General features: G+C 35.8%; 2 pseudogenes; both read right to left on the minus strand.

The window, feature by feature from the left end:
• Positions 1–4,810: 4,810 nt before the first annotated feature.
• Positions 4,811–6,093, minus strand: LOC105037396 (uncharacterized protein C24B11.05-like; annotated as a pseudogene).
• A 1,264-nt stretch (positions 6,094–7,357) lies between these two features.
• LOC105036028 (zinc finger BED domain-containing protein RICESLEEPER 2-like) lies at positions 7,358–9,573 on the minus strand (annotated as a pseudogene).
• Between the last annotated feature and the right edge of the window lie 496 nt (positions 9,574–10,069).

Consider the following 10,069-nt stretch of genomic DNA (forward strand, 5'->3'; position numbering starts at 1 on the left):
CGTCTGGCTTTTACCAGTATCCACTCAGGAAGGACCTGATCATCTTCTCCTCATGAATCTCTACTCCAAAAATTAAAACTAAATCTGATTAGGAAGATCTTCAAAAGTCTTCCTGAAGTTGGAGCAGCAGCTTGTCGAAGAACTCCTGCAGCCTTCCTGTTCAAGGCATCACCACACCTTGATCTTGCATCAGATGGATGCCCAACTCCTTAGGTGTGAAGAGGGGAGGGAGGACTTCAGATGGGATGTGAAGAAGAGGAAAGGGGGTGGCATCTTTGATGGGTTTAGCACAATCACATCAAACTCTAGGCACAGACAGGGTTTATATAGATCCTGCTGTGCTGCCAGTGCCACATCATTCGATCAATCAAAAAATTTTATTTAATCTAGAAAAATTTTGATTGGTAGAGTGATATCATTTGATCATATTAGATAAAAACTCCACCCTCTTTCCAAGAGTTGGCACCAACTTTGGATAAGCACAAAGAAAGGTTGGCACCAACTAGTCCATGTTGATCAAGACTCTCCATCCTTATCCACTTGGGGCACCCACTTAATCCAATTGGGCTCATGCCATAATCTGATTATGGTGCCCAATTTAATATGGATTTGGCATGTGGACACTCCATAAAAATTCTTCAATGAGCTCTTGCCAAGTGGCCTTCAGTTTAAGACCCATATGTCAACATTTGACAGATGTCCTAAAATGAAAATAGCAGGTGACAGAAATTAGCAGGTGTTATCTTAAATTCATCTCATGAATTAAGACAAGATTTTTTTGAACTAGACAAACTTCATTTAGATTGAGAAAAACTTTTCAAGGTTCTCTGGGTGAGTCAAATCATATTTGGCTCAATCGAGATAGAAAAGATTACACGAGGAGAAAGTTAGGCTCAATTGTGTGCTAGCATGATTTTCTTGAACCTAATTGGATCTAATCCAAATCAATTAGGCTAGCCCAATTGATGACATCCAGATCCTAACCCTTGTTAGTGTGACCCAGTTAGATTCAATTCTGTATGGTAATGAGACATGTCATGATCTCATCATCGACATCATCGAAACCCCTTTCGATGGACCAGAACTCTTCTGATTCAGACAATTAGAATGATCGATTATCAAGATCATTCTAATTGCTTTCAAAATCCATCAGTGACACCTAGTAGTATATGGTGGCAATCCATCAGAACTAAAGATGAACCTCTCAGTGCAGCTATCTGTGTGATTGAGTTCCTCTATCATGAGTTTTGATTGAATTAGGATTAAGGTGAACTTGTCAAACCTAATATCAGTCATATGAATTAATCGATCGATCCAAGTCCGATGTGAAACTCTAATGAAAAATCTTTTTCTATTATTTCACTCTGCCATGGCCATGGGCTTAAGGACTCGATCTTTCGATTATCATAGGACTACTTCTCTCATCTACCAAGGTTGATAGATTCCATCTTGGTGCGACCTAGTTCCTACAATGAATATGCTACAGCCAACATACACCTCAGAATTTTGAATGGCTAGAAGATCGAGTTATGGTGTAGTCAAACTATAACACACTCAAGGTGAACTGTCGATGCACCTCAGGTCAAAGAACTAGACACACAACTGCAGCATCAAGCTAGTCATCGATGAGAAGGTAGACTTCCTTATGACTGCTCGATATGGTCATGCTCAGTACTCTCATTTTAATGAATACCTGTACTCTCACTTCGGTGTCTCCACACCGTAGACTCAAGATACATCTACCGTAAGGAAGCGATCATACACCAACCTTCCAGATCGATCACCGTCCTCATGATGATCCTATGGTTAGGAGCTGTTTATGAGTTAGTTATGTAAATTCATGCCTTAAATTTTCAACTCTTAAAAATATAAATTGACATTCCTACTAACTCAAAGGATGTATCACAGACACAATGTACACAATGTGATAGAAGAATAACCATTTATTGATTTATAGTCAAAATTATAAATTTGCTCTTAGATTTGTACAGGAATGTGTCAGCCAATCTGGCATCTAGGCACACATCTAACAGTAAATGCACTAACGGGACAAATGAGCATCAATAGAACATGTTCAATTGCAGGACCTTGCACATTTGGATAAGTAATAGGTTTCTTTTGATGAAGTGGATGAATCATTTAAAGATTTAACTTTGGCCTTTGTATTGTAAGCCATCATAACGGTTTGCATTCCATGCTTTACTTAGATTAGATTCACCGAAAATAACTATTTTTTACATTTGATAATTCGATAAGTAATTCAATTGTGAATATGTTTCATGTGAATTGATTCTGTGCATATTGTCTCCCCAATATTCCATTCTTATCAACATCCAAAATGTTGCTGCTGGCCATCCACCTCCATATGATGTTACTCCTCATATGGACTGGGGGGCAGACTAGCATCCCCAACGGCCTCTTGCTTAGCAAAGCTTTGGCCCTATGGAGTAGGGGCCTCCTGAAATGTCCTTTCCTCAGTTTGCTGTGAAAGAGTTGGGATGATGTAGAGGATTTGGAAGCAAATACTCAAGGGGATCATCAGACTTTAGGGGAACCTTCTAATCAGACCAATATTGTTGCCCAAGCAAATCTAATGAGAGGAAGTCGCTTCTTGGCGATCCCTTATTGATAAAGGGAAAAGGGGTTTTTTCGTCGATTGCCCCATAAATTTATACTTCGTTAGAGAACCTTCTCTAGCAGTCGAAGCTCAAGGTTTGGAGTTGACGGTGCTAGAGAAGATGAATAATGTTTCGTGGCCTAGCTATTCAGACCAGGTTCATCAGACCAGACCTTGCCCGATGGATCAGGACCCTAAAATCGATCTAGATCCCTCTATTGACCTTGGAAAGCATGCAAATTCAAGTTCTCCTTAGAAAGATGGGGGAAAAGGATGACAGGCTTGAAGGGGAAACAAAACAGATGTTGAAAAATGTATCCTAAAATCAATCATCTAGATTGTAGATGATTGTATTCCATACAAGTATATGAATTTTAAAATGATAAATTTTATATGGCAGATTCATCATAACGAATACATCTTCCAAAATAGAACTCATATATTATGATGAAGTCCTTAGAACTACTACCAAAATAATAAAGGAGGATTTATCATGTGGTTCTTAAATCCTGCTCGCTATCAAATGATACAATTGTTATAAAGATGACAATTGTATCGAGTGTAGGTCATTGTGTGCCATATTAGTTGGTTATCCTCTTAACCAAGACATGTGATAACATGGGTATAGTATACGGGTGATATGTAGGAGTATATTTCATTGAGCATAATCACTTTCAAAGTACTCTGCTGTCAAGGATTTCTCTGATGGGATTGAAAGAAAAGTGCCCTATAAGCCAATCACAAGTGTGTTGCGATGGGACTTTCTTTATAATTTTCCAACTCATGAAATGATATTTATTATTATTTGAGGCATTGATTCATCATATTAGCTACATCTTATTATGTCTAAGATTATGATGAACCCTAAAGATTAGGATAATAATTTTAGGAGACATGAATTGGTCATGCAAGTGAGATATAAAATCCTAAAATCCTAATATTAAATATTTCTGGTCATAGGAGCATTGAGTCAGGGATCAATGTTCCGGATAGACTGATATATCCTATGTATGCTCAATGGAGAGGGTGGCAGATCTCACTAGCTATTTGTGTGAGACACTAATACAAGGATGTGGGTACTCATTTGAGAAATGAGTTAGCTGAATTGACTCGATGAAAGAGAATATTATGGAAGCCTTATTTGTATGTCAAAGATGGTTCTCTAAGTTGGAGTTATGAAAGTGATCCTTAGATCTGAGACCATCATGGAATCTTATGCACATAAATTCATATTTTGGTTCATACCCAAGCATGGTATTAAGACATGTATGGGATGTTCTGGATATGATGGAGTATGTATGGAGGTTGTGAGTAGGTCAACATGGAATCAATCACTCCTAATAAGAGGAGATCGCATCCTGTGTATTCTCAATTCTAGATGACTCGAGAAAAATCTTTTGGCAAAAGCAGAAAGAAGATTAGAAAGAGTTTCTAAGCTTCTTCATTGGAGTCATCATTGGTTAATTGAGAATCAATATGAACATGTGTTTGAGTTTGATATGATTCCATACTCATGAACATATTCAGGTTGCAAGGATGATCGAAGAATTGAATTGCATGATAATTTACTACTGAAGGATAGATTTAGTATTTCATCAAATTTTACATCTTTTGGGTAGTCATGATACGTTGCTAGACGTCAATCTTGACTTGTAGGTTTTTGACCAAATTAAAGAGTTTAATTCGATTGTCAATTAGAAATGATTCTAATTATTGAGCTCGGGTTAGCTCGATTGGATCTAAATCAATTAGATTGAAATCTAATCAAATTTGATCAACTTATACTTGGACCTAGGCCTGCAAATGGGTCGGATCGGGTCGGACTGGGTCCTGAGTGATTTCGACCCAATCCGATTACTTGATCGGGTCTTGATATTGGATCCATACCCACCCCGATAAAAAATCGAATCGGGTCGGGTCGGGTCTATGGTCAAATTTATTGATCCACTGATCATTTGGGTCAGATCGAGTCTATATATAACCTAGCCCAATCAATGAAATACGGGTCCGATTCGGGTCAAGTCTGATTCGGATCCAATCCTATTTAATTTTTAAATAGAGTGCATTATAAAGCAAAAAAATTATTCATGTAGATAGAAAATAAATAAATAAAGATAATAAAATAAAAGAATCTTGCACCTTCTTTAAATCTACTAGATAAATTATGAATTGGTTAGAAATCAATACAATTAATTTGATGCGAAAACTAACACCAACCCTGTGTAATAGTTGAGATGCCACTTAAATAAACTTCTCCTGTCTCTGCATCTGTAGCAGCTTTAATTGCCTTGACCACAAAGGCAAATAAAAAACAAGAATATCAGTAAAAGGTATATGATGCAGTAATATAAACAAGAATATCTTCGGTAGCTCGGAACCAGCATCTGGCTGAGAGAAGTGCTTGAGGATGTCGAAGACATTTGCTGTGGCTGGTGCGTCAGATGGCGAAGACAGATCAATTGGTGGATTTAGAGTCTCAAAGCATATAATTCCTTCAAAACAGTCTTCCAACCCCAGCTTGCTAAGTACTTTGGCCGCATGGACCTTATCAGCATTTGTGAAAATCTGTTTTATAGTACCAAAGATACATGCATCAGATTACAGTAAATCTTAATAGGAGCATTTACCATTCCATGCAAGTGTTTGAGAAACTTACCACTTTGCGAATTGGCAGGCTCAGGAGAAGATATCTAAGGATAGGATCTGGCTTCAGCTTATCATAAGGTAATCTTCCATGAACAAAACTATTGAATACCAAAATATATGATTAATATAACATAGACTATCACAAAATTATAGGCATCGAATGTAGTGACCGACAAGGATGGAAAATGTGGCATTCATTACCTGTGATAATCATCATAATCAAAATTGTAGCCAATGGCCTGGGCAACATATAGCAGAAAACATATTAGGAAACAAGCAGAATAGTAATTTTAGATATTGAAAACAGGAGAAAACATTATGTATCATACCCTTAGACCGGCCATGGTTGTCCCGTAGTGCATGTACAATACATTACACATATATGGGATCTTGCTCTTCTCAATCCCTAGCTTATCGACCATATAATTTGAACATAATAGCAATAGTTGTAGCCAGATGTGCCCGCTGTAAACTCTCTAAACATGATACAGAGGAACTATCAACAAAATTCAGAGAAGTGAATGCACACCTCCAATATTTTTGCGGCACTCGGTTGCTATGCCAGAGCTATAAGGGTACAAGTATCATCGAGATCTATATGTTGTTACAAAGCATAGAGTTGGTAAATATTTGCTTTGCTCAAATAGTATGCCTCAGAATAAAACTCCAAAGTAGAATACATACCAAAGAGAAGGCAATCATATTTAGGTGTCTGAGTCGGTCGGTATCGGTCCTCGAATTCCATTTCGATCTGCTAGAATTTCAAAAGAAGAACGAAAGGGTCTCAGTCATACCGAACAAAACCAGCAAAATGGAGATGGGAAGGATGATTATTTTTCTCAAAAATAGCATCCAATCATCCAAGAAGGTGCATTATACATTTTATCGGAGGAAATGAATATGAACTAAATTAAACGAAAGCCCTTTCTTCCTCAAATTTATAAAACATATGGTTGTATTAAAACCTCCCACTTTTCAGCAAGGGGGAAAAAAAGAATTTTAGGCCGTTAAAGTTTAAACTTGAAGTTACTATAATGGAAATAAAAAAAATAACACGATTCACTCACCATGAAGAGTAATTCTCAAATTTATGCTTTTGCAAGTTGTTTTTCCTCTTTAGTCTCACTTATCCAACTTATAATTTCCTGTACAATTCACAGATCCGAGACTTGATTAGAATTTAGAAAATTATATAATTTATAATATATCTGCTAAAAACACAACTAGATCATGTCATATAAGGGTCGGTATATCGTTGCAACACTGTCAATCATGCATAATTGCCCTAGCTCTATTAGCATCTCTGTGACAGCAAATAATAGTAGTAGGCGCCATATTAGATCTTATATGACACCAATGAAAGAGAAGATGCATGTCAACCACTTACTAAAAAGAACTTCTTCAGCATCTAAATACTACCACCATCTCGTGCCATGTCCTCTATGTTGCTATAAAAAGATATAGAAAAGAAGTGAGGATGCACATAGGAAGTTAGATTTATGAACCATTCTGGTTGAAGCTTCTTCAATATGTATTGTCTGGACAACATTATCCAGGTGTTCCAAGGTCATGATGTTTGCAGGAATCAAGAAAAGATTATATGATTTTAAAATCATTAAATATCACACTAAGTAGTGAAAATGGTTTATTTAGATATGTGCAAGTTAGTAAGAGATGTGGTTTAGAATAAATTTTCTTTCTTTAGAATAATCAAGCTACAATGTTCATTTTTACTTTAGAAAAAAAAATATTCATAAACTAAACTTGAGCATTCAACAACCAAATTAGATAAAATGCGGTAGCAATATGAGTGTGGCACCAGCTTGTAACAATATAGCAAAATTAGACACAGTATCATGAAAATACAGTATCTTGCTTGAGAAAATATAAGATAAACTAAAAGAAACATTAGTGAATCAGAATGATATCCACACTCTAGCTATAAATAAGATCTCCCAAGTTGATGTAGCACCTATAACAACCAAAGAAAAGTAAAACATAAAAATATATAGAGGGCAAAGAAATATGCAAGTACTTTTAAGATAAAAATTAACAATATAAAATAATAATAAAGTTAATTATTACCAGTATGAGCTAATCATCAACATCAATGATAATAGCCGTTTCATAATCTTCAATCTTGTAGTTTGTATCTATGTATAAAAAAATAATGAAAGTAAAAATTATAAAATTTTAATACCATAATGTATGATAAAGTTTATGAATATTTTAGAAATTGAACCTGCAATATAAGGCGAGGTGTCTCGAAGCCAATCTTGAGTGCATATTAAGGCCTCAATTGTATTGGGGGATAGGCTACTACGAAAATCATCCAAAACCCTTCCAGCAGTACTAAAGACAGACTCAGATGCAATAGTAGATACTGGAATAGCCAATATATCACGAACCATCTTAGACCTTATTGGATATTTTGATTCGTTAATTCTCCAATAGTCTAAAATGTCAAAATTTTGATCCCTTAGAGAATGAACCTATTTTTTAAAAAAATACATTGCAAGTTATTTTATTAGCAATATTGAATTATATTTTAATACAGATATATAAATTAGAGATCATAAAATACTTCTCTTCTAAATAGATCTCTAATTCTGACTTAGATGGTTGAGTAACTTCTTCTTCTTGAATAAATTCTTCATAATCTTGCATGAAAAGACTCTCATCTCCTCTATCTTGAAATGTAGACACCATCTCCTCCACTTGAACATGAGAGCCATGTGCACCATACAAAATTGTATAATAATCATAAAGACTTTGAATAACATCACGCACCTTATTGATCTCAATTGAAGCACGATCACCATTACTATAGATTTTCTGAAAACAATACTTAATAAGCTTCATCTTATGTCTTGGATCAAGAACAACCCCGACAGCAAGAATGTGAGAGCAATCTTTCCAATACTTGTCAAATTTTTCTTGTATTTTTAAGGTCATCATCATCACAGCTGCATTTGAACTCCTAGATTCTTGAATTAGAAGCATTTGTGTTCTCCAAATCTCACAGAAATATAAATTTGCAGTTGTATTTTTTGTTTGTGAAAATAATTCAGTTATGTGATGGGAAACCTTTAAAAAGTTGCAAATAATGGTGCCTTGAGACCAATCTTCTTTAGATGGTGCATTTTCAAAATTAGGATCTCGAGCCTCAAGTCGCATAAATACTTCTTTGAATTGTATAGCATCATTTAGCATGAGATATATAGAATTGCAATGAGTAGGTACATCTATGCATATCCTTTTCTTGCCATTCATTTTTAATTGTTTGACAATTCCCATAAATATTTCCAATCTTGCTTGAGATGACTTTATAAATTTAATAGCCTCTCGGATCCTAACAATAGCACCCTCCACTGCCTTCAACCCATCCTTCACAATCAAATTAAGAATATGTGCACAACAATGCACCTAAAAGAACATACCATCTAAAAGTAAGTCTGTTCTAAATTGTCTTTGAAGTTCCGTGGCCACAACTGCATTTACTGACAAATTATCAAGGGTGATTGAACCTAACCTTCTTTCAATGTTCCAAGATGAAATGTAGCTTGCAATACAATCACTAATGACTAAGCCTGTATGTAGTGAAGGCACCTTCTTAAAATTGATAATATGCTTTTTAAGTTTCCAATCATTAGTGATGTAATGTGCAGTAAGACACATATATCCCAATGTCTGATTTGATGTCCACATGTCAGATGTTAAGCAAATTCTTCCATAATTTGCTTTAAACAACTCATATAGTCTTCTTTTTTCCCTTTCATATGCTTTCAAGCAATCGGATGCCAATGTTGTCCTTGAAACAATATGAAATTCAGGTCTAAGATTTCCAACAAACATCCGAAAAGTCGGATGTTCCACTGTTGTAAATGGCATCTCTTGTAAAATTATCATTCTTGAAAAGGTCCTCACGCTTTTCTCTTGATCAAATGAATAAAAAGTTAACTCATTCAATACAACACCATCTTTTGATGTTATATTATCTATTAGCTGTTTCTGCCTCTTATCAAGATTTTTTTTTGACTTACAGTTCTTGTATGTTTGTGAAGATGATTTGTCCCATTTTTAGGATCAGCTGAAAAAATAACATGGCAATAATTGCATTTAGCCTTGTCTTTCTGGTTTTCTACCTTAGAATAATGATTCCATATCTCTGACCTCTTTTTTTTGCTTGTTTTAGAGCTATCTATATTAGAGGGCTCTACTGGTTGCGAACTACTACAACCAAGTGCACTTGAAACTTCAACTGTATTTTCATTGCTACCCATCACAAACATAAACCTATTTCACATAGAATTAAATAAAAATAAACAAGCATAAATTACAACTAATTACATTAGAAATATAAAATGAAACAAAACCTATATCAACCTATATCTTCAGACACATAAAAGAACATGAAAACTAAAAGTCTAAAATATATCTTGGGAGAGAGAGTGGGTCTAAAATAAATGAAACTAAAAGTCTACTACAATCGGGTCTGAAAAACATGGAAACTAAAAATCTAAAATAATTAAATAAATAAAAATAAAAGTCTACTACAACTGGATCTGAGAGCTTGCAGCCTTGAATGGAGTGGGAGAGGGCAGCGACGAAGCCGAGGAAGTGGCAGCCGGAATCGGAGGAGCGCAAGCGGCGGGTATCGTCGGAGAGGAAGGGGCATCCGAGGGTAGAGGAGGAGGAAGGTGGAGCCCCAAGGGGGTATGTCCGAGCAGAGGAAGAGGAAGGCAGAGGAGTTGGATGGGGGCATGAGGGCATCGATCTTCGATGGTGGAGGAGGAGGGGGGTAGG

This window comes from Elaeis guineensis, chromosome 7 (assembly GCF_000442705.2).
Source record: "Elaeis guineensis isolate ETL-2024a chromosome 7, EG11, whole genome shotgun sequence".
Taxonomy (NCBI): Eukaryota; Viridiplantae; Streptophyta; class Magnoliopsida; order Arecales; family Arecaceae; genus Elaeis; species Elaeis guineensis.